This window comes from Papio anubis, chromosome 7 (assembly GCF_008728515.1).
Source record: "Papio anubis isolate 15944 chromosome 7, Panubis1.0, whole genome shotgun sequence".
NCBI classification, from domain to species: Eukaryota; Metazoa; Chordata; class Mammalia; order Primates; family Cercopithecidae; genus Papio; species Papio anubis.
Window position 1 is genome coordinate 119,425,554 of NC_044982.1, and position 27,366 is coordinate 119,452,919.

A 27,366-nucleotide genomic window follows, 5' to 3' on the forward strand; every position below is an offset into this window, starting at 1 on the left:
CACTTGCTGTTTTGAAATGACAATTTTTCCATCTTCTACCCTTCACGGGGTCAAGCACCTCCCTGTTCCTCCTCTCAGGCAGCTGGCATCCTGCCAGCATGCCACTCATTCAAAAGAGCTCTACCAGGGCCCAAAACAGCACAGGCAAGCTTCCCAGATGGCTGCTTAAATTTGACACAAAGGTACATTTTAGACTTTCTAGGGACAAGTACGCATTTCATATCCTTCAAGGAAGCCTCCATGATATTAATTTTTACAACTGAGTTGATGATAAAAATGAGGCAGCAGGAAAAAATCAGGCTACACTCACCGGCAAATACCTGCCCTCCCTGCTGATGTTGCAAATTAAGAACAGCGTTATAGGATATCTTGGGATGTGTCTCAAGGTTTGCCACTCCTGTAGCCCGACTTGGGCAAAGGGACCACGTCTTACCTGCCTGAATGCATGGCATGATGCAGGAATGCTGGTGGTTAGAACAAGGGGTCTTAGTTTGTAAAGAAAGCCTGCCATGTTTGGAAATGCCAAAGTGACATCATGGGGAGCAGAATGGAGCCGGAGTGAGAAATATCAACACCTAGAGTGTGTGCCTTGTCTCTGTCGCCGCTCCCTCCCCACCCACCAACAATTAGCCTGACCTTGGCCTGAGATATTATACCAACTACAACTTTCACTGTTTCTTTGCTTAATTTGCTTCACTGCTGGGGGGGAAACAAGACCTGAAGACGAGTAAATGCAGCTGGTTTCTCTCGACCATCAAAGGCAGAACTGGATACTGCTGCATGGTGATTTTCAAGGCAATTCAAAATTCAAATCATCCAAAGCTGACTCCCTCCCGCCTCGCTCTCCTGCACTCTCTCTCTTTATCTTTGTCTCTCTCTCTCTCTGCCTTTTGCACAACTTTGTTCACAAAGCAGAACTGTTCCCAACCTCCCATGCTCCACTTTGAAGCCAGCGCATGTTTTTCCACTTCACCCCTTCATCCTTCTGGGCAGCGGTTTCTGCCTCATCCAAAGGAATCAATGAGGAGGCTCAAATGCCAATCGTTTACTTTTTCTAAGAAGGGCTTCCAAGGTGCCAATGTGCTTCCCAGCCAAGATACCGCCTCTGGTGTGTGTTTGCTGGTGATAATAATACGTCAGCCAGGTAGGGTGGACTCCAGAGGCCTGACTGGGCACAGCAAGGCATTCTTGAGTGCTCTGTAGCCGGGAAAGGAAATGATGGGGAAAGAAGTGACAGAGAAGCAGAATAGTGCTGGAGAAATGAATTTCATGGCCCATTATTTCAGTGGTGTGTGTTCAGAGTCCGCGGTGCACCTGGAGCTGGTTCCAAGTCCATCTCCTGCAGGAAGCCTTTTCGCATCCCCTCTGCTCCTCAGAGATCACCTGCTCCCCTTCCTGGGCAGTCCCGGCCCCCTCCACCTGGTCAGCCCCTTGGGTCCAGGTACACATGGCCTACTGTGTGTTAATTGCTCTGTGTGTATGGAAACCCAAACATAGTGCCTGATGCAGCATGGCGCTCCATGATGTAGTCCCTGTGCCCTTTGCCTCTGCCCTGTCTCCCTTCCTAGAAGTCAGCTCCATGACAAAAGAGGCCTCATCATACTCCAGTGGCCCCATCATACTCCAGTGGCCCCAAAACTCAGCCCAAGTCCTTCAATGTCTTGGTCACAGCCAGAATCCAATAACTACTTGCAAACTGCATAATGGTTTCCTTCAAACATTGTAAGAGCCTGCTTTTCTCTTTTAATGACTAAAGAAAGCCCACATGTTAAAAATCTTTCTGACCTCATCTCTGTTCCTACTTGCCCCAGGCCTCTAGACCAAGTAACCAAATTCCCCTTTATTGTTCTACCAAAGGGCTAGGCAGTTTCCAGTACAATTAAAAATTCAATGGTAAAGGGCTTCTCTTCTCCACTTAGTAACTGACTCACTTGGAGGAGCTAGGCCAGATTATACCCTCCTGAGTTCCTCCAACTCAATGCCCGGTTAGGATGTGCTGTAGCCAGGCCAACGAGGTCTCTAGACATCCCTGAGATCACGAAAATAGAAAGTAAGACTCCACTGCCAAGTTGAGTTGTGCAAAGGGAGCTTTGAACAGTCTACAAAGCGCCCCTAGGCTGCAAGAGGAAGGCCTGGCCCCTGGAACCAGGTGGACTGATGTCTCCAGTAGGAATTTAATTAGAGTGGTCAGGGGAGGCCTAAAGCAGGAGGTGGGAGCTGAGGTTTGAATAGCAAGAAGAATCAGCCAAGGCAGGTTCTAGGGAAGGCCATTCCAGGCAGAGGGAACAACTAAGACACAGGCTCTGGGACAAGAGTAAGCTTGACATGTACAAGGAATGAAGAGAGAGACCATGCAGCTAGAACATGGTGGACCAGAGAAAAATGGAAGTTGGTGAAGAAGACAGGGCTAATTGTGTGGGGCCTTCCACTCCGTGGTAAGAAGTTTGAACCTTAAATGCAACAAAAGCAATTGAAGAGTTTTGTTTTTTAATTAAAAAGAGCATTATTTTGAGTGTTATTTCTGGCAGCAGTATGGAGAGTGGCTGTCTAGGCAACCTGGGTGGAAAGAGAGAGGTGTGTTAGGAAGCTGTTACAGTTGGCCATGGAGGACTTGATGGCTTGGGCCAGAGGGATGGAAATGGAGAGGAGTGGACAGATTCAGAATGTATTTTGGAGCTAGAACCAATAATTCCTACTGACAGATTGTGAGAGAAGAAAAGGGGAGAATCAAGGAGGGCTCTGGTGATTTTGTTTTGAGAAGTGGAGTTGGAGGTTAATACCACTCACTCAGATGGTGGAGACTTGGAGAGAACCAGGTTTATGGGTGAAGCATCTAGCTTGGTGTAGGTGATGGCCAGGTGGTAGCTATTGACACCCTCATTGCTATTGTAGTGGATGCTGTGGTGTGCTCCCCATATCCCTTCTTCAGATCCAAGACCCCAATCTTCCAGCCGATGGGAAGGTCATAGTTATTACTCACCAGAAACCTGCTCCCCTTCCGAGGCCATGCCTCCTCCCAAGGGGCCACAGCCAATGAAAGGCTGATGTGTAGACACACAGCCCAGTCTTCCTACCTAAATTGGAGACTACCTTAAAGGGCTATCCTTGTTCCAGAGGTTCCTGGAACAGCCAGGGCCTCTGGTGCAGCTGCACGTCTCTCAGCTTCTCCCTCTGCCCTCTCTGCCTCCTCACCTCCTCGCAGGTGATTTCCCACTTAGCACCCACCAGCTTCTCACACCACCTCTGTCTCAGTTTGGATCCAGAGAACTGAATGTAAGACAACTATTCTTATCACCACAATCACTACCACCCGGTCATTTCTAGACTCCCATCCAATTTGAAAACTCTGTTATGAAGCATTCTGAAATAGCCATTCAAACTTCTTGAATGCCTACTGTCTAAAAAGGCCTAATTCCCATCTTTGTTCACCACAGCCCCCTCAGAAACAGCTTCCCATCCTAGATTTACTGAGAAAATTATGTTTATGTTGTCAATGCTTTGCCTGTAGATGCACATTTGTACAAGTCAGACCCCGGGTCCTGGTGTTGAGAAGGGGCCGGTACCCAGTGAGTTGTCAGACCCCAGGTCCTGGTGTTGAGAAGGGGCCGGTACCCAGTGAGTTGTCAGACCCCGGGTCCTGGTGTTGAGAAAGGGCCGGTACCCAGTGAGTTGACACAGCAGGGATCACAGAGGCCTCCTGATTGATATACCATCCCAAAGCCCTGCTCCCAAAGAAGAAAAGAAAGTGCTTCCGTGGTGTGTGTGCGTGTGTGTGTGTGATGTCCACATGTAACCAATTGCACTACAATGCCTATAGCCGGACAGATGCAGGGCCATTACATACGACTGCACCAGATTGTACCCTATACAAATACACCTGGTGAAAAGGATAGTTGGGGGCTAAAACCCAGCCCATATTCTCCTGCCCACCTTATGCCCAGGTATGGTGCAGCACCTTTCTCTACCACGACACCATGCACCCTGACCCAGGGCCAATTCTGCCCAGAGGGTATACTTTTTTCTAATTTGTACAAAAGCTCCAAACGAATAAAAACAAGGTGCACTGGTTATTAAATTCTTGTCCCTCAGCCCCAAATTCGCCCTTCTGTTCTCTACTTTGTGCTCCTGGAGATGAAATCCTGCAAACCACATTTCCCCTTCGCCAGCTTCTCCTTACTAGGCCCCCTCCCATTGACTCTTGGAGGGATAAAGACAGGCAGAAGGAGAGACCCCATCTCTCCCATTTGTTGCTTACTCCTGGCCACATCACTCCACCAGCAGCGAATTCCAGTTCACCCACTTTTGGCCCCTCAGAACCCACCATGGCATGTCCAGCAACATCAGCACCAATCAGCCAGCGCTGGCTTCTCTGAGTTTTAGGTCCTGGTTCTGCTGTTTCTACTCCAAGCTTCCAGGTTCTAACAACCCCAGTCTCTTTCTTTGTTCCTCTGCCCTAAAGGTTCAGCTGCTTTTTGGCAGTTAGTATCTCTGTAAGTCCTCAATGGCCACTTTCTGTCTTTCTGAGCCTCCAATTTTTGTTTACTCAATTCTCTACATTAAAATCTCTCTGTTCAAACAACTTGTGTGAGCTCTGTTTTCCTGACTGACAGTTGTTGGGGGCATAGATGAGAGCCTTTCACAGTCAGAGCCCCCTAGTTACTGTTAGTCACTCATTTATTCATTCAACAAACATTTGTACTATAATCCCTATATATAGAAGAAGGAGGCTTTGGTTGTATATATACACATACCTATGTAAATACTGTTTATATATTTTAGTATACGTACAGAACATAACTGGGAGCATACACGAAATGTAGATGATGGTGGTTCACTCTGGGAATTGGGAATTGGAGGTATTAGGTGGGGAAGAGCATGTTTCATGTAGCCTTTTGAGTTTTTAACACTCCACTTATTACTGCTATATTTTGAAAAACTGATGAAAATTCCTGTATTCAGTGCCATCTGAGTGCCAGCAAAGGGGAAGCCCTGCAGATGTGCAGAGGTTTTGCCACCAGAAATCTTCTTCCTGCCTAGCCCATGCTGACACCGCAAACCAGCAGTGCACCAGATCTCGGTTTCCACTTCTCCTTGCCTTCAGATTTAGAGGAACATTCTTGGAAGATTAGAAGTTGATCTTAGAATCCCCAGACAGTGTGACTAGGTTAAAGTAAATGAGTGGGGAAAAAATGTTAAGATGGGGGTATCCTTTGCAACATCACGTATGGGGGGGTCAAAACGTAGAAACAAAGAAAGAGTGAGAAGGGAACTTAGAGTTAGTGGAGCACATTTTGGTTGCATCCCTCTATGCAATCCCAAAACCTCATCACTCCCACCCATCTGTAGTGAGCATGCAATTTGAGCAAAACTGACCTCAACCCCAGTTCTTGGAGTAGGACTAATAGTTCCAAGCCAAATGGGGCAATCCTAAGCCTCCTGCCATGGGATTTGTTCAGGTAACTCCGGCTTAAGCCAATTAGCTTGAAATCTGGACTTTTGTGTGATGATTATTAGAAATAACACTCTTTCCAGGATTGATGATCAAAATATTTGCTAACTTCTCCAGATTAGGCTCTGAACCCCTGGAACCAGTGTAGGCTCCATTGGAATAGATCTGGCTCAGAGCAACCAGTTTGGAAACTGAGCCTAATGCCTGAAATAGCTCCACCTCTCCCACTCTGGCCGTAAAGCGTGTGATTGCAGACGCTGCTGGCAACCATTTTGTGATCATGAGATAAGCCACCCTGAAAATTAAAAGGATACCCAGAGGAGGACTGAATCAAGAGAACTGCACAGCCAGCACCCTGGGCAGACTGTGCCAAGGCCCACACTCTTTATTGTTCAGTCCTGTTTGTATTAGGTTTCAATACTTTGTGATGATGGTTTTTGCATCCTCTCAATTATCTTCTTACTTCACATTTGGTTAAGGTTAAACTGAGGTCCAGATCAAAGAAAAAAGGCCTTGTCTGAACTCTTACAGAACCAGGACCTTAATCTTTTGTCTGTCAAACCAGTGCTCTCCTAATAAATCATAAAACCTCTCCCACCACATTGTGGGCAGCAGCAGGGACTCCATCAGTGTTTGTTGAGTGAATTAATTACTAAATGAGAATGAGATCAGAGGGAAGTTCTGGCAAGGGCACAAGGTAAGCAAGGGTTTGCAGTAAAGGAGGGTCAGCACGGAGATGGGCAATGAAAAGAAACCCCCAAGAGTTTATTCTACTTTAGTCACATGAGCACATTGGCAGTACAAAAGGCTTCCTTAAACTCTAGGGAGTTTCTGTGGATAAATCTCTGATTGCCACTTGTCCAGAAACAATCAATATCCAAAACACGGGAAGTGTTTGGAAGTTTATTATAAAAATAACTGAAAGGGGTCTAGAAAGATCTCAGGGTGCCACATCCCATCAGGAACTTGTGATCGGGGTAGGGACGGTGGGTAGGTAACAGAGTCTCAGTATTGTGACATAATTCTCCTCTGAACAGGAGTAAGAAAAAGGCTGTCACTGTGCAATTAGAAAATGTCATCACTTTTCATGAAACTTCAATTTTTCTTATGTGTAAAAACGGAAAAATAATAATACAGTCTCACTGCTATGGTTTGAATGTCCCCTCGAAAATTCATGCTGGAATTTAACTGATGATATTAAGAGGTGGGTCTTTAAGAGGTGGTTAGACCATTCGGGCCCTGCCCTCATGAATGGATTAATGCCATTATGGCAGAAGTGGATTAATTGTCATTGGAGTGGGCAGTTCCCATCCTGTCTCTGGTTCACATGCTCACTTGCCCTTCTGCCTCCCACCATGGAATGATGCAGCACGATGGCCCTCACCAGAGGTCAGCACCATTCTCTTGGACTTCCAAACCTCTAGAATCATGAGCCAAATACATTTCTATTCATTGTAAATTGCTCAGTTTCAGATATTCTGTTATAGAAGCAGAAAATAGACTGAGACGCCCACTGTACTTTATCTTCAGACCAGATGTTTCAACATTCAGAAATGCTGGGTTTTAGAAAAGTTATATGGTGCATAACACTATATTATGGAGCACTCAGTGGGTTCTGGGGAACACCCTGTAATCAAATGCATTAATATTTTTGTAGGGAAACTTATAGATATTTACAGTAAATGGCATAATTAAGACCATAAATAGTCTCACATCAGTTCAGTCCAGGACTTGCCACCAAGTGAGTTATAAAAATCTTTTGGTTGTCAGAGCTTTTGGAGTTATTTTTAGAGACAGGGTCTTGCTCTGTCACACAGGCTGGAGTGCAGTAGCATGATTATGGCTCACTGCAACCTCAAACTCTTGGGCTCAAGCGATGCTCCTGCCTCAGCCTCCCAGGATGGGGGTCTTACTTTGTTGCTCAAAGTGCCGAGATCATGAGCCACTGCACCCTACCACTTTTTGGATTTTTGAAACTGGGGTTAAGGGATGATGAGTATATCATGCATTGGGCTGTCGGGAGAATTGGATGAGGTAAAGCCAGTGGCTGGCTTGGAGGAGTCACTCAACACGTTACTAGTGTTATTTTCCTTCTGCTTTTATATATGAATGTCCCACATGGGCTCCAATCTCTACCTTGAGGAAGGCCATTCTCTCGTGGCCCCCTCTGGAACTGCCCTGCACCGCTGAGGACTGTTTGCACCCTAAGGTCACGATGTCACAACCACCTGATGTACTCCACCACTAAAGACCTCTCTACTCATCTCAGGGCCAATGTGAAGACCTGTTGGGTTCCAGAATTCTATGAGAACTGCCCCCACTTGGTGGTACCCAGCCCACTCCTCCTTTTTTATTGCCTGCAGTCTTAAAGGACTACAGAGGTTGTCTACCTGACTCCACAGGAAGCCAAGTCAGGCACAGGGGGCTGGCAGTAGTCAGGCGGTGAGGTTAAGGGCGAGATCACCAGGCGGTGAGGTTAAGGGCGAGATCACCAGGGACTGACCTTTTATCACACCATGCAGAAACCAGACACAGGACTGGGGCAAGGGTGAAACCAGCAAGACACCTCAGGCACAAAATTGAAGGAGGCCCTAGGCTCCCCATCTCCTCATCTTCATCCTGGTCCTGCTCACAAATTGAATATAAATTCAAAAGCAAGAGAGTTTACCCAGGAAAAGGCAGGCCAGAGAAGAGAGGATTGGCTGTATTAGTTATCTATTGCTGCATGACAAATTGCCTCCAAAAATAATTGTTCAAAACAACAATAATCACTTATTACCTCATGCAAGCACTAGATCAGAATCTCTCACAAGGTAGCAGTCAAGATGTTGGCCAGCGGTGCAGTCCCTGAAGCGTTGACAGGAGTTGAAAGGTCCATTTCCAACGTGGTTCACTTGCATGGCTGGCAAGTTGATTGTGGATATTGGCAGGAGGTCCTAGTTCCTCTCATGTGGGCCTCTCCACAGGCTGCCTGAGTGTCCTCCTGACATGGTGGCTGACTTCTCCCAGAGTGTGCAATCCAAGAGACCAATGCAAAAGTTGCAAGGCTTTTTATCACCTGGTCTAAGAAGTCACACACCCTGTCATTTCCACAGAATTCTATTGGTCACAAAGCACTAATCATGTGGGAAGGAACTAACTACACAGAGAATGGGTACCATGATATCAGGCTCATTGGGGACTCTCTCAGATACTTGCAGTCATTGTCTGCCTTCCCTTCTTGCCCTCTGTAATTCACATCTCTCTTAAATTAAAATTATCAGACTCCCAAGCCTTTCAACATGCCCAAAAAGTTCTTCAATGACAACATCAGCTTGAGGTACAGTATCTTATTACTTAAATCAGGTCCTGGCATAAATGAAGGTCCTATGATGGTTTCTCAAGTACAGCTCCTAGAGTATAGTTCCTCTCCATCCTAAAACTACAAACCAAAGAGATACATTATCTGCACCCCCACATACCCAACTTGCAATGGCAGACAGGCATTACTCTAGATTCCCTTTCCTCATTCAAAAATGGGGAAAGCAAGAGGCATACGGGAGTCACTGGCCCATAGCAATTTTGAAATCCAGCAGAGCAGATGTTAATCATTTCTTGACTGACTCACTCCTACCACTGCCCAGAAATGATACTCTATGTTTATTCAACACTGCCTGGAACCCTCGTTTGTTGGATCACCCAGTTCATTAGGACCTCTTGCTATTTTCCAGGTTATCATAAGTGACAGCATTTCTAAACTTTTTACCATTACATAACAAAGAACCTCTTCTCTCAAGTGTTTTACTCTTATTTTTATTTTTTTGGAGATAGAGTCTCACTTGTCACCCAGGCTGAAATGCAGTGGCATGATCACTGTAACCTTGAATTCCTAGGCTCAAGTGCCTCAGCCTCCTAAGTAACTAGGACTACAGGTGCACACCACCATGCTCCACTAATTTTTTAAAACTTTGTTGTAGAGATGGGGTCTCATTATGTTGTCCAGGCTTGTCTTAAACTCTAGGCCCCATGTGATCCTCCCAGCTTAGCCTCCCAAAGTGTTGGGATTACAGGCATGAGTACTTGACCCTCCTCACTTCTTTTAAGCTCTTATTGCATCCTTATCACAGCCATCAGGCTTCTCTTGAAGTGAAGTCTCTTGAAGTCCCTTTAACCTATCATGCACCGTCATCTCCTCCCAGCTTCTGCCCAAATCCAGTGCCGAGGCCACTCCCACATTTCTTATGGCAATACCACATTTCCAGGCACCTAAATCTGCACTATTTCTACTGCTGTATAGTAAATACCCTAAAACTTGGTGACTTAAAACAATAGTAATCATTTATTCTCTCTTATGTTACTGTGGGTCAGGGATCCAGGAGTGGCTTGGCTGGGTAGTTCTATTTCAGGATGTCGCATGAGATTGCAGACATATATCAGCTCAAGCTGCAGTCATCTGCAGGCTTGACCAGGGTGGAAGATCCTTTTCCAAGGTGGCTCATTCACATGGCTGGTGAGTTGGAGCTTACTAAGGGCTTATGTTCCTCTCTATGGGAGTTTTTCAATACAACTGCCTGATGATCCACACAACAAGCCTCTAGTGAGACAGGTAACCATCACCTTATCATACAAATACATGTAAAACTACAGTTGAGATGAGTACAATGAGAAGGATGTACTTTTGCTCATATGAGTGCAAATAAAAGTTGACCTAATCAGGAAAATCATGGAAGACTTCCCTGGGGAGGTGATGCCTGGGCTCAGCTCTGGGGGATGAGCTCTTCTAACCAGACATAAAGAGAAGAAAGCTGAGCACAGTGACTTACACCTGTAATCCCAGCACTTTGGGAAGCTGAGGCAGGTGGATTACTTGAGCTCAGGAGTTTGAGACCAGCCTGGACAACATGAGGAAACACCATCTCTACCAAAAACACAAAAAAATCAGCCAGGTGTGGTGGTACACACCTGTAATCCCAGCTACTTGGAAGGCTGAGGTGGAAGAATTGCTTGAGCCCAGGAAGTGGCAGATGCAGTGAGCTGAGATTGTACCATTGCACTCCAGCCTGGGTGACAGAGTGGATCTCATCTCAAAAATTAAATAATAACAATTTAAAAAGAGAAGAGTGTTACAAGAACAGGGAACAGCATGTGTTAAGGCTCTGAGGCAGGAAATAGGATAACTCTTTCTAGAACCTAATAAAGGCCAGTGAGGCTGAGGACAGAGTGAGGTGGAGCAGGAGAAGATTAAGCTGGAGGTAGAGAGGGAAGAGCCGGACAGGAGATGAGGACATAACACCCAACCCTTTCATTTGTGTAACAGTGGAAACATCTCAGCATATCTTTTTACATACTCTTATTTTGACTTTCACATTCTAAGTAAGAATGCCAGCACGTTCCAGTGTGCACACTGGAACTCAGAGTGGTTAAGCAAATAAGTTCAGGTCACATCGCAAGACTGAGACCAAGGTAAGACTTATTTTCTCACTAAAATAGCCACATTGTGCCACCTCCCTAAAGAGACATGGCCCCCTTCCTAACTTTCCTTCTCCCTTAGTAGTGCATATGTGGTAATTCTTGTCCAGGAGTTGCCAGTGTGTTTTTACTAATCATGATTGCACCTGGCACTCACAAAACTTCCTGGAGGTGCACATATTTCCCTGTCATAAAGAGCTCCCCTCTCCCGCTCTTCACATCTCCCCTTACCCTGCACCACCCCAGCACCCCTGCCGGCACCTAGCAGCTGGGGCTACACTTCCGTCAGGTAATAACAGGTCAGGCAAGCTCATAGTCCATGGCTATGTAGGCTATTACAGGCTGCCTTCCTCCGTCCCCACTCCAGATGTGTTTCTAGTAGTGCCTAGAGCTTCCTGGAAACCCAGATTGGGATATCTTCAGAGCCCATGCAAGCAGAGCAGTGTGCTCATCTGAGTAGGTTCTAAGGCTGAAATCTCCTTCTGTGCATGGCCTGCCTCAGCAGCTGCTCCCTCGAGCTCCCCCAGTGAACCTTCAAGGCAGATAAGAAGTGACTGTGAACAGGATGGAAGGGAATGCCATAGCTTTGCTATCTGCCTCTTGCCAGGCATGCGGCCATTTTGAAACACAGAGAGAAGAACGTATTTTCACTTCCTTCCTTTATAGAAGCACTGACACTACTCTTGGCATTGCCTTCTCTGTCTTCCCTCAGCCAAGGTGTCCAGGGTACTGAGAGATGAGACAGCACCCCGCTCTAGACCTTGCTACTGAATCATTCATGCTTCTAATTTTTTTCCTTTTTTGATTTAATTTTTTTCTTTTTTCTTTTTTTTCTTTTCGTAAAGACAGGGTCTCATTCTGTTGCCCAGGTTGATCTTAAACTCCTGGGCTCAAGCAGTCCGCCCACTTTGGCCTCCCACAGTGCTAGAATTGCAGGCATGAGCCACTGTGCCCAGCAGTTCTAACTGCTGACAATCTGATAAGCGCAAAAAGTACCTCTCTGCTCTGCTGCTTTCATTTGCACTTCCCTACTTTTTATTAAAATTGGGCAACACCTGTATGTTGATTAGCTGTTTGCCAATTGTTCTTCCTTCAAGGATTCCAGCCCCTTGGAAGTAGAGCCTCTCCAGGTGTGTTTGACGAGTTGGGGTGGAGCAGAACTCTCCCCTCCCTTGTTTTGCATACTGCACTTCTGTTCATACAGCCTGATGATTGGACACTGGGCACGAAGAGCTCATAGAACAATGCCCCAAGCTGCTATTCCCCTGGGGGTATCTGATGTTACCTGGAAATGTCGTGTTGGCATAGCTAGTGGGGACCCGTTTTAAGCTCGGGACAAAAGGTCCTCCCTGCTGGCAGTAGGATAGGGATGACACAGCAGAGGGAATGCAGAGAGCCTTTGGGAGCTGCGGCCTCACATAGGCACAGTGTGAGGTGCAGGGCAGACTTGAGAGCCCTCCAGAGGAGCTACTTACAGAATGGGCTGTGAGCCAGAGCATGAGCAGAGGCCAAGAGTTCTCTGCACTCAACGTTGAGGCCAACTAGGTCCACGTAGGTCAGATTTTTGAGGAGGCCAGGACTGGGGTGAGGCAAGTGAAGTACTTAGGATACAAAATTTACAGAGGCACTGACTCTCAGGGCTTAGCATGCATTCGCACAGCCCTGAGGGTAAGGGCCTCCTTACATTTCGTGCCTAGGCACCTTTGCCTCACCCTAGTCCCAGCCCAGCTTGGGAGAGAGGAACGTGGTAGGGCCCAGAGGAGACACTTAGCTCTCATAGAGGAGGAAGTGCTAACTGGGAAAGGAGCCCACTCTACCTCCTTTGTGGCTGTTTGTGTGTTGTGAACTTTCTGTTGTTCTAAATCTAGGGTATTAGTTCCACGGTTCTTAACAACTCCTCTGGTTGTCAGTTAGTGGGAAATAGAATCCAGTGTGCCCTTTTTTTTTTTTCTTTTCTTTTCTACTTTCCTTTCCTTCTTTTTTTTTTTTGTTTTTGTTTTTGGTTTGTTTGTTTGTTTGAGACGGAGTCTTGCTCTGTCGCCCAGGCTGGAGTGTAGTGGCTGGATCTCAGCTCACTGCAAGCTCCGCCTCCCGGGTTCACGCCATTCTCCCGCCTCAGCCTCCCGAGTAGCTGGAACTACAGGCGCCCGCCACCTCGCCCGGCTAGATTTTTGTATTTTTTAGTAGAGACGGGGTTTCACTGCCTTTCCTTCTTTTCTTTTTCTTGACAGAGTATTGATCTATTGCCCAGGCTGAAGTACAGTGGCAGGATCTTGACTCACTGCAAACTCCAACTCCCAGGTTCAAGCAATTCTCCTGCCTAATCCCCCTGAGTAGCTGGGATTACAGGCATGCACCACCATACCTTGTTAATTTTTGTATTTTTATTAGAGATGGGGTTTCATCATATTGGCCAGGCTGGTCTCGAACTGCTGACCTCAGGTGATCTGCCCACCTTGGCCTCCCAAAGTGCTGGAATTACAGGCCTGAGCCACTGTGCCCAGCCCAGTGTAGCTATTTTCAACAGGAAAGCATTTAATACAAGGATTTTTTTTAAAAAAAGGAATACTACGCAGCCATAAAAAAGAACAAGTCCATGTCCTTTGCAGGGACATGGATGAAGCTGGAAACCATCATTCTTAGCAAACTAACACAGGAACAGAAAACCAAACACCATATGTTCTCACTTATAAGTTGTAGTTGAACAATGAGAACACATGGACACAGGGATAGGAACATCATATGGGGCCTGTCAGGGGGTGGGGGGCAAAGGGAGGGAGAGCATTAGTACAAATACCTAACGTATGCAGGGTTTAAAATCTAGACAACGTGTTGATAGGTGCAGCAAACCACCATGGCTCATGTATATCTATGTAAAAAACCTGCACATTATGCACACGTATCCCAGAACTTAAAATAAAATAAAATAAAATAAAATAAAATAAAATAAATAAAACAAAATAATAAATAAATAAGCACTGGAAGGACCGGAGCAGCAGACTCTTGCTTGGGCCTCCAAGAATGTCTCTTCAAATACCACAGAACCAACCCACTGAGAGAGCTGCTCCCTCTGACACAGCCAGGACAGGGAAAATCAGGAGATCACCACTCTTTTCAAGAACACAGCCCCTTAGCTGTGGTCCAGGGATCAGAAGCCAGGCGCCAGGGTCCTAAAGCCATCACAGCTGCTTTTCTCACCTTCAACAAGGCTAGAGCTTGGATGCAGAAACACTGGGGCACAGAGCCGCACATCTCCCACCTCTGCTCTCTCACAGAAAACTGCGCCAAACAACAGGAAGGGAGCCTCTGCCTCACTTCCGCTTCACATCTCGGCTTGATGACATCTGATTGGCAGAACGAAGTGTACTGTCAGAGCAATAGCTGCAAGGGAGTTTGAAAAACATCATTTTTATCTTCCCTACCGTTACAGTCCAGGAAGACACCATAGAAAGAGGTGAGAATGCTGGAGACCAGCGGACAATATCCAACTCAGGTCTCAGGTTTAAAGGCTCCTGCAGGTGAGGGAAGAGAAACTAGGGGACCTCATGCTATTTACAGGCACACCTCATATTACTGAACTCACTTGATTGTGCTCAGCAGATGTTGCAACTGTACAAATTGGAGCTTGTGGCAATCCTGTATACAGCAAGTCTATCAGAGCTATTTTTCCAACAGGTTGTGCTCACTCTGTGTCTCTGTTGTCACATTTTGGTAATTCTCACAATATTTCCAACTTAGTCATTATTATTACATCTGTTACAGTGATCTGTGATCAGGGATCTTTAATGTCACTATTGTAATTATTTTGGGGTACCATGAACCATGCCCACAGTGAACTCGATAAATGTCGTCTGTGTTCTGACTGCTCCTACTGACCAATCCCTGTCTCTGTCCCTCTCCTCGGGCCTTCCTATTCCTTGAAACACATGAATATGGAAATTAGGCCAATTAATAACCCTACAATGGCCTCTAAGTATTCAAGTGGAAAAATGAGTCACAGTCTCTCACTTTCAATCAAAAGCTAGAAAAGATGAAGCGTGTGAGGAAGGCATGTCAAAAGCCAAGAGAGGCTGAAAACTAGACCTCTCATAGCAAACAGCCAAATTGTGAATGCAAAGGAAAAATTCTTGAAGGAAATGAAAAGTGCTACTCCAGTGAACACGTGAATCATAAGAAAGTGAAACAGCCTTATTGCTGACATAGAGAAAGTGTGAGTGGTCTGGATGGAAGATCAAATCAGCCACAACATTCCCTTAAGCCAAAGCCTAATCCAGAGCCTAATCCTCTTTCAAGTCTATGAAGGCTGAGAGAGCCAAGGAAGCTGCAGAAGAAAAGTTGGAACCTAGCAGAGGTTGGTTCATGAGGCTTAAGGAAAGAAGCCATCTCCATAACATAAAAGTGCAAGGTGAAGCAGCAAGTGCTGATGGAGAAGCTGCAGCAAGTTATCCAGAAGACCTAGCTAAGATGACTGATGAACATAGCTACACTAAACAACAGATTTTCAATGAAGATGAAACAGCCTACTCTTGGAAGAAGTTGCCATCCAAGACTTTCACAGATAAGGAAAAGTCGGCTGGGCGCGGTGGCTCACTCTTGTAATCGCAGCACTTTGGGAGTCTGAGGTGAGTGGATCACAAGGTCAGGAGTTCAAGACCAGCCTGACTAAAATGGTGAAACCCCATCTCTACTAAAAATACAAAACTTAGCCGGGCATAGTGGCATGTGCCTGTAGTCCCAGCTGCTCAGGAGGCAGAGACAGGAGAATTGCTTGAACCTGGGAGGCAGAGGTTGCAGTGAGCTGCGATCATGCCACTGCACTCCAGCCTGGGCAACAGAGTGAGACTCCATCTCAAAATAATTAAAAAAGAAAAAGAAGAAAAGTCAATGCCTGACTTCCATGGCAAAGCACAGGTTGACTCTCTTACTAGGGGCTAATGGAGCTGGGACTTTAAGTTGAAGCCAATGCTCCTCCCTTACCATCAACAAAATCCTAGGTCCATTAAGCATGACGCTAAATCTCCTCTCCCTGTGCTCTATCAGTGGAACAACAAAGCCTGGATGACAGCACATTTGTTTACAACATGGTTTACTGAATATTTTAAGCCCAATGTTGAGACCTACTGCTTAAGAGAAAAGATTCCTTTCAAAATATGACTGTTCATTGCCAATGGACCAGGTCACCCAAAAACTCTGATGGAGGTGTATAAAGAGATGTACAATTGATGTTGTTTTCATGCCTGTTAACACATCATTCATTCTCAGCCCTTGGTTCAAGGAGTAATTTCAACTTTCAAGTCTTATTATTTAAGAAATAATTTTTAAAAAGTTTTAGTGGTCACAGACAGTGATTCTTTTGAAGGATCTGAGAAAAATAAATTGAAACCTTCCTGGAAAGGATTTCCCCTTATAGATGCCATTAAGAACATTTGTGATTCATAGGAGGCAGTCAAAATAGCAACATTAGCAGGAGTTTGGAAGACGTGTGTTCCAACTCTCATGGATGACTTTGAGGGCTTCAGACTTCAGTGCACGAAGTAAATGCAGAAGAGGCAGAAACATAAAATGACAAGTGGAGCCTGAAGAGAACATTGAATCGTTGCAATTTTATGATAAAACTTCAGCAGATGAGGAGTTGCTTCTGACAGATATGCAAAGAAAGTGGTTTCTTGAGATGGAATCTACTGGTGCAGATGCTGTGAACATCATTGAAATGACAACAAAGTATTTAGAATATCACATAAACTTAGTTGATAAAGCAGGAGCAGGGATTAAGAGGATTGACTCCAATTTTGAAAGAAGTTCTGCTGTGGATAAAATGTTGTCAAATATTGCATGCTACAGAGAAATCTTTTTTGAAAGGAAGAGTCAATTGATGCAACAAACTTCATTGTTTTTGTCCTTTAAGAAACTGCCACTGTCCTCCTAATCTTCAGTAACCACCACCCAGATCAGTCAGCAGCCATCCACACTGAAGGACAACCCTCCACCAGCAAAATGATTATGACAACTGAAGATTCTGATGATCGTTAACATTTTTTATCAATAAAGTATTTTTAATTAAGGTATGTACATTGTTTTTTAGACATAATACTATTGCTCACTTAATAGACAACAGTATAGTGTAGACATAACTTATATGCACTGGAACACCAAAAAAATTGTGCGACTTACTTTATTGTGATATTTGCTTTATTGTGGTAGTCTGGAACCGAACCTGCAATATCTCTGCGGTGTGCCTGTGTTAGAGTAAGGAACTGGTGCTCAGGCATGGGCAAACCTGCCCATGGAGCCCCACTACCCCCACCCCACAGACCTCTGACTTTGCCAGGCTGCTCACCGTCTACAGGCCCCATGACTGGTTGAGGCCCAGATGACCTTTCATTTGCAAGCACTTGAGAACACGCAGGAGAATTCAGCAGTACAGGGCACGCTGTGGCTAAACCACGCCTCCCTTCACCCCATCCCAGATCCCAGACTCCGGAATCTCTAGAGACTGAACCTGCAAATAAATATGTGACAAGTCTGAGGAATCTGCCTTCTTCAAAGCATTAGTGTCATTGCTGCAGGTGTGTGGATTCTTCACTTGGTGGATTTGTGTCCTCCTCTGATTCCTCACTTTGTTTTACCTAAGGGCTTTTCTAGTATCTCTGGCAGCGAGATCTGGAAATGAGCTGGCATCCGGTCTAATCGTTTGGTGGAGTAAGTCTGGTTCCCCACCTGTCAGCTGGAGCTTCCTTGCTTCCTTAACATCTAGATCCATGTGGCTGGAAACACTAATCCTGCCTTATGGTTCAGGGTCTCCCCTGAGACTTCACTGGATTAGGCCGGAGCTTAGAGCCCCAACATGGCCTCAGCCTCCAGGGCCCTCCCTCACGTATCATGTGGCGGTGGGGAGCGGGGCACAGGGGAAGAGAGGGCGGAGTCTCTTCCCTGGGCAGCTCTAACTTGCCACACAGAGCATTAGACAGGACAGGAAAGACATCCTGATATGGTTCTGAGCACACTGCACGACCAACACCTAGGGCCATGCTCTCATTCTTTTTTTCTCTCCCACTTAGAAAAGTGGCAAAGTAGCGCCACACTCTGCTTCCTAAAGGCCTTCCCACTTCACCCCGTCCCCAAAACCCACCACACATTTCTCACGGGCTCTGCCACCCGTGGAGCATCCTAGCATCTCATCATCTTTCTGGCTACTCTGTCTTCCTCCTTCTTTTTCTCTATTTTTTGTTTCCTTTCAATTTTTTTTCTTAATCTCCCATCTCAGGAGCAAAAGTGAGAGGGTTTCCATCTTCAGCAGCAAGCTAGCTTATTCTCTGGGGGTCCAGCTGGCGCATTTGCCCTCCAAGTCTCTCTCCAGTCCAGTGACTTATCCAGAAAGTGTCTCAAAGTCAGTTCCCATTCCATGTGGAATGTTGGTGCCAGCTGTTAGGACAGTAAATGTTTCACCTCATTATTAACGTGTGTATACACACACACACACACACACACACACACACATTACATATAGCTCTGGCTATAAAATCACATATCTCAATGTCTTCATATATAGACAAATTGTGCCTAAGCAGTCCTTATGAGCAATGTTTTAAATCATGCGCTAATTCTCATATCTTCATAAAACTAACATTACTGGCCCTCCCTTCTCTGGTTCCCCTTCTCACTCCTTTCCTCCCACACCGTTACCTTTCCGCCATTACAACTCCCATCCCAGGTGCGCTACAAAGCACACTAGGTGTGAATAGTTGTCATCCTGAGAACTGAGCAGGGCAGCTATGCTTGACCGTGTGTGTTCCCAGGGGAACCCCAGTGCCATCAAGGTTGTCTCATAAGGACTGTGAGGCCTGGCCCCTCGCTGATCTGTGACTTGTGGTTTCTTCTAGTTGAGTCAGCCAAGGTGGGGACGTGAAATGAATCAATGTGTGTCAATGATGCTCTGAAGAAAGATGCCAGCACTCATGGCTTCACACACAACAGCCCAGAACTCCTGGCTTTAGATGTACATCCAGGCCAGGCTCTCCCAACCCCAGCACAGTTCAGGTAATATGGACTGCCCAGTACACTGAAGGATGCTTAGCAGCATCCCAGGCCTCTACCCACCGGATGCCAGGAGTACCCCCAAGCCCTCAGCTGGGACAACCAAAAATGTCTCCTGACATTGCCAAATGTCTTCCTGGAAAGTAAAATCACCCCTCAGCTGAGAATCAGTGCTCTATAGCTGTATAGATACACATTGTGTATGCAGCAATGTATACATACATACAAACAATTAAATATTTATATGTCCTTATTTTAAGTTGGCATCTGGTATAAACTTTTCATTCAATCAGCATATGCACAAAACAGAAATGTGACATATTTTCTTCCTTATCTTTTAAAAATTAATGTCATCTGTGATAATAGTGACATTTGTGATGACTAAATAAACAGAACCATCGTATATCTATCTTTCTGTGAAGTTGGCATTGAAGCAGCAGTGAGAAGGGAGTTTTGGAGTGTCAGTTGCCTTCCCCTGGACCCACCATGGCTCCTGCCTCTTGGAGCTTTGAGAATGCAGATGGACAGTATAAACCAAAAATACAATTCTAAGCCCCCCAGCCACCTGAATGGACCCCTCCTCTTGGCCCAGGGTGTTCCAAAGTTAACCTGAAAAACGAATTCAGGACATGATGGGAACAGAGAGCTGGACATGCCTCATTATACCCTCCTCCCTTTTGGAATTACTGATAGAAGACTCTTTAAATCTGATAAGAAACATTTACTGTCTATTCTTGGCTGGAGGTGGTGGCTCACACCTGTAGTCCCAGCATTTTGGGAGTTGAGGCAGACGAATCACTTGAGGTCAGGAGTTCCAGACCAGCCTAGCCAAGATGGTGAAACCTCATCTCTACTAAAAATACAAAAATTAGCTGGGCATGGTGGCAGACACCTGTAATCTTAGCTACTCAGGAGACTAAAGCACAAGAATCGCTTGAACCCAGGAGGTGGAGGTTGCAGTGAGCCGAGATTGCACCACTGCACTCCACCCTGGGCAACAGAGCAAGACTTTATCTTAAAAAAGAAAGAGAGAGAGAGAGAGAAAGAAAGAAAGAAAGAAAAAAGAAAAAGAAAGAAAGAAAGAAAGAAAGAAAGAAAGAAAGAAAGAAAGAAAGAAAAGAAAGAAAGAAGGAAAGAAGGAAGGAAGAAGGAAGGAAGGAAGGAGGGAAGGAAGGAAGGAAGGAAGGAAGGAAGGAAGGAAGGAAGGAAAAGAAAGAAAGAAAGAAAGAAAAGAAAGAAAGAAAGAAGAAAGAAAGAAAGAAAGAAAAGAAAGAAAGAAAGAAAGAAAGAAAGAAAAAGAAACATTTACAATCTATTCTGGACGCCCTACCCGGGAATGGAATAACATTGATTCTGAATAATTCTTTCAACCAATTGCCAATCAGAAAATCTTTGAATCAGGTTGTCCCACCTTTCCTGACTGAACCAATGTACATTTTACACATATTAATTGACAATTTATGTCCCCCTAAAATGTATAAAATCAAGTTGTAGCCTGACCACCTTGGGCACATGTTCTCGGAATCTCCTGAGAACTGTGTCACAGGCCATTGATCATTCATATTTGGCTCAGAATAAACCCCTCCAAATGTTTTACAGAGTTTGACTCTCTTTGTTGCCAACAGTTAGGGGTCCAAGTCATTTGGCATTTGTCTCTCTCCAGCCAAGACACCTCAGAGATCCCTGTGCAAACCAATTCAAAGGGGAGAGGAAAGATGAGCTGAACTTCAGTTACACAGGATTGCTATCTACATCAGCCCAAATATAGTACATTCTCAAGATAGGATAGATTATGGTACAATAAAACATAATCCAAAAAACTGCAGTGCTGTGAGGCATTCCAGGTCTGTTTCTCTCTTATCTTCATAGCAATTACAGGTCATGCTGTATGTTGCTGTTATCTCATTCTGGGGCCCAGGCTGGCTAAGCAACCACACTGGGGAACATGGGGAAGTACACACTCACTCGGAAAGTGTCTGCCTCAAAGTGGATGTCACTTCTCTCACATTTCATTGGCCAAATCAAGTCACATGCCCATGCCTGAGTTCAACAGGTGCCTCCTGCAGAAGGAGGACAGGGAATTGATGGACAGTCATGGAGCTCAGCACACATGCTTACCTTCTGTACTCAGAGGTTCCTTCAGTGCCTCCCAGTACACTAGGGCCCCACCCCATCCTGTCTGATGCCAACTCTCTTTCTTCAGCTGAACTTTTCCAAAGTCTCTCTCCTCTCCCACCCCCAGCTAGTAATAAATTTCAGAATCTTCATCATTAGCCACCATATCTCCACTCCCTTCCATTCATCAAAGATAATCAAGACATCACGTTTAAACCCAAAGTCTAAGGTTCCCTTCCAATTCTGGATTCATAGGACTTATTTCTCAGGACTGTTTAAAAAGAGAGCTTACAGCGGGGTTTCTAGGCAATGGCACTCTTGACGTTCTAGACTGGATAATTGTTTGTTGTAGGGGGTTGTCCTGGTTGTTGTAGGATGTTTAGCAGCATCCCTGGCTTCTACCCACTAGATACCTGTAGTATTCCCCAAGTTATGACAACCAAAAACATCTCCTGATTGCCAAATACCCCCTGGGAGGAAGGGGACAAAATTGCTCCTGGTTGAAAACCACTAGTCTACAGAAGTCCCAGCCCATTGCTGCTCCTGGCTAATTGTTTATTTATATTACACGAATCTACTAAGTGCTTGCTAAGTGTCCACCCCTTCATCAGCAAACACATACTGGGCACCTACTCTATGCCAGACACTGGCTGAAGGCGAGAGGTGCCAAGATCACATAGGTGTGGTCCCTGCCCCCCAAGCACTCACATACACTGCAAGAAGCCAGCAGACACGTTAAAATATAAGTTCAGTACAATACAATACATTCAAGGCTCTGTGAGCAAATTGCCATAGGAGCTCAAAACAGAAACCTTTGGCCGGGAAAACTACACAAAGAAATTAAGAACACTGAAAAGCGATGATGCTTCATGTTCATACCATACTTTGTAATTTGCAAAGCACTTTCACATGTGTTATCTCCCTTGATCCTGAAACAACCTTGAGAGGTAGTTGCTGCTCTCCCCATTTTGCAGATAAGGAAATCAAGGTTCAAAAGGATTCAGTGACTTCCCTAGATCATGCAACAATTGAGTGGCAGAAGTGGGACTAGTTCTGGCACTAGTTGGGTGCCCCAACTCCAAAATTGTTTCCTCCTGTTCCCTTGCAGAACTCAGGGAGGCTGCGGGGAGCTGAAGGGCCATTGATGCCACAGCAGGACAATCATACTTCCCACACCCATGTACCCAAGGCAAAGGTGCCTGGCCTCAAGCAAGATTAGGACTGTTAGATCAGGAACATGGAATATAAGGAGAAGAGAAACAGTCAACTCTTTTCATTTCAAAATAGAACTTTGGTACTCATAGCAGAGACAAGTTCTTGAAAGATAAGGCTTTTGATTTGCAAAAACTGTTGTTTTTTTTTTTTCAGTTCTAAAAGCCTAGTTTTAGCATCATCAGAAGCAAAGCTCTGAAGGAATTGGGGCATAAAGTCTAGATTAGAAAAAGGAGAGCTGGAGAACCAGACTGCCTTGCTGCCGAGATTAGACATGGATAACTAAGAGGGTTGGGGTGGGCGGAGGCAGAGGTGAGAGCAGCAGAAGGAGCTACTGATATGTGAGGCGGGGACAAGAAGTCACATGCTTGACTCCTCCTGTGGTCCCGTCTCAGTGGGAGAGGAAGTATCAGACCCAGAAACCTCTGGTCAGTTTGGGAAACAAGAAGGGAGGGGCCTTGGGATGACAGCAAACCTTAGAGAGAGATCCCTGTCCAGTGGAGGAGCCCAGACATATGGAGCAAGAGAGTACCACTCACTCAGCCTGGTGCAGAGAGAATAGATGGGCTTCTCTATGCCCGTAAGGAGCGGCGCAGAGGGGTCACCTGAAAGGCAGAGCCTCGCAGGGGACTCACAACAACAGGAGAAGATGTCCTGTGAGATCAGATGAGGACACTGTCACGTCCCAGCTGATGCCAGCAAGGAGGGGAACAACTGTCTGAACACCACACTGGATGGCAGATCTCAGCAGATGCTGACAAGTGAGTCTCATTGGAATGAAACGGAGAACACAGTCCAGCAAATATCCAGAGACTCACTGTGATTGGAACAGGGCATGTCACACGTCCAAGCCCACTGAACCAATCACTGTGGTCAGAGAAGTGAGTGTTTCAATTGGAGGGAGGCTCTTCTTGCTCCACGTATGTTCTTTCCCAGTTTCTTCCCCCAAAGGCAACCACTGTTTATGGGTTTCTTGTGTATCTTTTCACAATGAGAAGTTCTCCATTTACACAAACTCATCTATGTGTATGTGGTCCCTCACTGTCTTTACTCAGTGTCAGCCTACCATACACATCCCATTACACTTAGGTTTTTGACTTAACATATCCTAGAGACTTCATATCTGCTCTTACAAAAGCTGCCAATGACCTCCCTGTCATCAAATACTCTCCACTACTCCGCAGCTGAGTAGGGGAGCCAGGTGGTGCCAGGAAAATCCACTTCTTCTCCTGACTCATGGTCCTGTGTTCTGTCCCATGCCCATACCTGCCCAGCACCCCCTGGCCACCATCCTGTATGAGCCGATCATGTCCATCTAAGGCACAGTCTGGAAGCAGATGTGAAGACATGTCCTCCCACCCCTCATCATAGTATCTGAGCCCAGTAACCTGAATGCAAGCCTTCTTGGAAAAAGGGACCTGGCCTACACCCCTCACCACTCAAAGTGGGGTCCATGGACCAGCAGCAGCAGCAGCATTGCCTGGGCACTTTTAGAAACGCAACATCTTAGGCCCTTTGCAGAATCTTGGTCTTTATTTAAACAAGATCCCCAGGGGGACTCTTGGGCATATTTAAGTTTGAGAAATGCTGGTCTACACACCTTCTTCTGAGCACTTGGACTTTTCCAGCCCAAGAGGTTTCCAGCTCACAGGCTGTTCCTCCACTTTGCTGCTGATATAAATACTCTCATCGCTGCTGTATTGGGTTTACATTTAAGGATTTCCAAAATAAACCTGGCCCTTGTGTACACAAAAATGCTAGTGGCTCTCCTGGTTGCAAGGAGGTGAGTTAGGGAAACCATGATCCTTTTTTTGCCATCAATGGCCAGAAAAGGTTTGCAGGGGCCTCTTAGATATTCCTGCTTCTGTGCTTCCCTCACCTCCTGGCACGTGATGCCTGCTTGCCTTTCCCCTGAAATACTGTGTTTGTAAACAAAGCCACGTGTGAACCATAAAGGGAAGTCTAAGTGGGATCCCTGCACTACAGGGCCCAGCATCTCCGACGGAGGCAGCTGATTCTCAGGAAGTGACGAAGGAGCCATCCAGAATGGTCAGCCCTCCCTCCTGGGGCATTTTGGATGAAATGCCACCCTCCTGGAGTAGAGGAGAAAAGCCTCCCAGCTTTTACTATGGTTCTTGGTTCCTATCCCCCGGCGCAATTTAATTTCTTAAATAGATGTCAGTCCCTTTTTTTTTTGATAAATGGCTGAGTTTTTAACACGTGGACATGTTATAGAAAAGAGCAAGTAAGGGTCATGAGAAAGCTTGGTGAAAAAAAGAAAGAAAATAGGAAAGTTTTTATCTTCTCACTATTTAGCACAAAATTATAATGGTAGGAATACTTCCTAATTCCACAGCAAGGCAATGTACCCACACCATATGAGTCCATGAGAATGTGTGTTGACATTACTTAGAGGGGGTGTGGGAATGGGAGATGGGGTTGGGGTGTGTGGGAGGAAGTAGGCAAATTTGACCGTTTGTGTTATTACCAAAAAGTTCAAATTAAAAACAAAGCAAAACAATGTACTATACCACTTCCTTATTTCTTTATTTTTTGTTTTGATGGGATTTAACATAAAATAATGCTGACCTAGCTGAAATCTTCAGAATGTGAAGTCGACATCAGATCTCCATGCACCATATTTTTGACTTGCAAATGCCTTCCAAGAATAGCTGGAGTGTCCTTATTAAGCCCGGCTTGTGATGCATCCTTACTTAGCACCGTCTGCTCCGGCACTGTATAATTCATGGACTTGCCTTATGAAGTTAGGGAGGGATGGAAACTGTGACCAGCCCGTGAACCCAAGCTGACACTTCAATTATTTTAAAAGGAACACAGAGAAAGCTGAAATTTGACCGGCCTCTCAGCCCCATCCTCGGGGACGCCCAGCTGGCCTTTCTTTAGCCAGGTTCCAGGTCCATCTGCATCAATGCTGGGGGCATCGTATTCAGCCAAGGGAAACTGTCATCTTAGTTCCAGGCTTATACTCAGCGATGACCCGGCATCTCTGGTGAGGATGTGGCAGCTCATTAAACAAGCCTGCAGGTCCATGGTATTTAGAGTTGAGTTTCATTAATTTTAGCAAACAAGGATGAGCCCGATCTTGGTAATAATAATCACCATAGTTACCATATATGAGCTCTTCCAGGCTGCCAAGCCCAGTACCAAGCACCGTTTAAGTATTACCTCATTTAAACCATATAGCAAAGTAGGAATTAGTGTCCCGTTTTACAGGGGAAGAGACTGTGTCCCAGAAGCTGCCCTAAAGCCACAGATAATGGCAAGAAAGTCCCGGATTCAAACACAGGTCTGCTGGGCCCCAAAGCACATGTTCCTAAAGAGTGCTCTGTAAAGGGAGTGTCCTAATGCCCAGGGCTGGGCACGACTGTCATGGGAAGAAAATAACAGAAATGTTACATATGCTTTGAAATCTCATTTCAAAATGTTTATTTTTGCACAATTTTCATACATAATATTATATTTGAATGTACACAGTGAATAAACAAAGATATATGTATACATGTATTGATGACTGTGTGGTCTGATTTTTTTTTTCTTAATTGTAAAGTTTTGAGACCACTGCTCTTCTCTCCTCCCTTGTACTGACCCCTGACCAGGGTTTTCCACAGAGGGGCTCTAGGCAACCTGGCCCTCTCTCCTCAGGATCCTTTCTGAGATCCTCATCTGAGACCCCTTGAGCCCCCTGTGGACATTGGCAAGCTTGACTTCCCCACCCGCCTGGCACACGAAGAAACAGACGCATCTACAATCTGAAGACTACTTCTAATTTGTGGTGGGAGCTCTGATCAGCCACGCACCTCCCTGGGTCTCAGCGTCCTTGTTTGCAAGTAGGAGGGGCTTTACCATAGGGGTCTTGGCCCCGTCAGGACCTGTGAGGCCAAGGCTCCACGTCCAGGCGAATACATGTTCTCCTTATGTTTTGTTTCATAAGCCTGCAGCTTTCAGAAGGGGCCACACTCCTGCTGCTGCCCCTCCAGCCAGGTGTGTCACCTTCATGGTGATCCTGCCCCTCTCCAGGTCTCAATACTTTCCCCTGTGCTGGGCGAAGGAGTGGCCGTGGATTATCCTGGGACCTAATGAACTAGGTCGTGTATACCCTTGGAAAATTCACAAGAGCTCTCTAGATGAACCTCACATTCCTTGGCTTCTGTCATCACAGATGCAGTTTAGCGGATGGCAGGGGCTTCTGATCATTCAGAAGGTATTTCCTGAGCACCTTCAGTGCAAGGCACTGGGTCTCAGCAGAGATTAAGCATCCAGACTCCCGAGGAGTTTCCATTGCAGTGGGAGGACAAAAAAGAGGCAAGAAACAATCTAATAAGGATAATTCCCACTGGAGTTATGGACCATGAAGGTCATATAAGAGGGTCACCTGCCCTGGGGAATGGGGGCCCCCATGAGCGGGGTGGTCTTGATGAGAAAGGGTGCCCTGCATAAGGTCAGAAGGAAGAGCTGTCTGAGAGGAGGAAACAGTCGAAGCAAAGGCCTGGGGAAAGAACGTGCTTAGTTTATTCAAGGGACAGAAGAAAGTGCAGAGTGGTTGGGGCTGAGGGAGCAAGGGCAGGATGTAGGCAGGGCTGTATGTACAGCCAGGTTATAACTCAGTGCAGAGAAAACACCACCCATGGGTACTGCTGCCCCAGACAGGTCCAAACTCCCCTTCGAGATATCTGCTTGGTTTGAGCATCCAAGGGAGCCCTTGCCACTTAAGACTAAAGACTGGGAGAACTAAGCTGGAAGCTTAGATCATGCAGATGGCCCACCCCATCCCATCCCCTGCTCCCTGACTTGGGAGGCTCTCTTCTCCCACCTCCAGGTCTCTCTTCCATCAAAAGGGGGCCTGGCAGCTGCTACTTTGGTGGTGATTGAGATGTGCCTGGCAGCATGTCTGCAGCGACTACCTCCTGGACGGTGCTCTGCCCCTGTAGTCAGCCACCCACCCCCGCTGGGCTGTGAAGCTGGGAGCTCATCTTGAAGGCTTTCCCCCTAGCTCAAGGCAGGCTAGCCAGGGGAAACCAGCGTCACAGCTGAGGTCCTGTCCTCCCTCTGGGCGTCTGGAAGCACCAACAAACCCTCAGCTCTCAGGG

At 46.0% G+C, this 27,366-nt stretch overlaps 1 long non-coding RNA gene across 1 annotated transcript in view; it reads right to left on the reverse strand.

The window, feature by feature from the left end:
* Positions 1-15,232, reverse strand: part of LOC116275796 — a 33,549-nt gene extending 18,317 nt beyond the window's left edge. Inside the window, exon 1 of the long non-coding RNA XR_004185119.1 lies at positions 14,096-15,232. This is a non-coding gene — a long non-coding RNA (uncharacterized LOC116275796). The remainder of the gene's footprint in view (positions 1-14,095) is intronic.
* Positions 15,233-27,366: the final 12,134 nt, after the last annotated feature.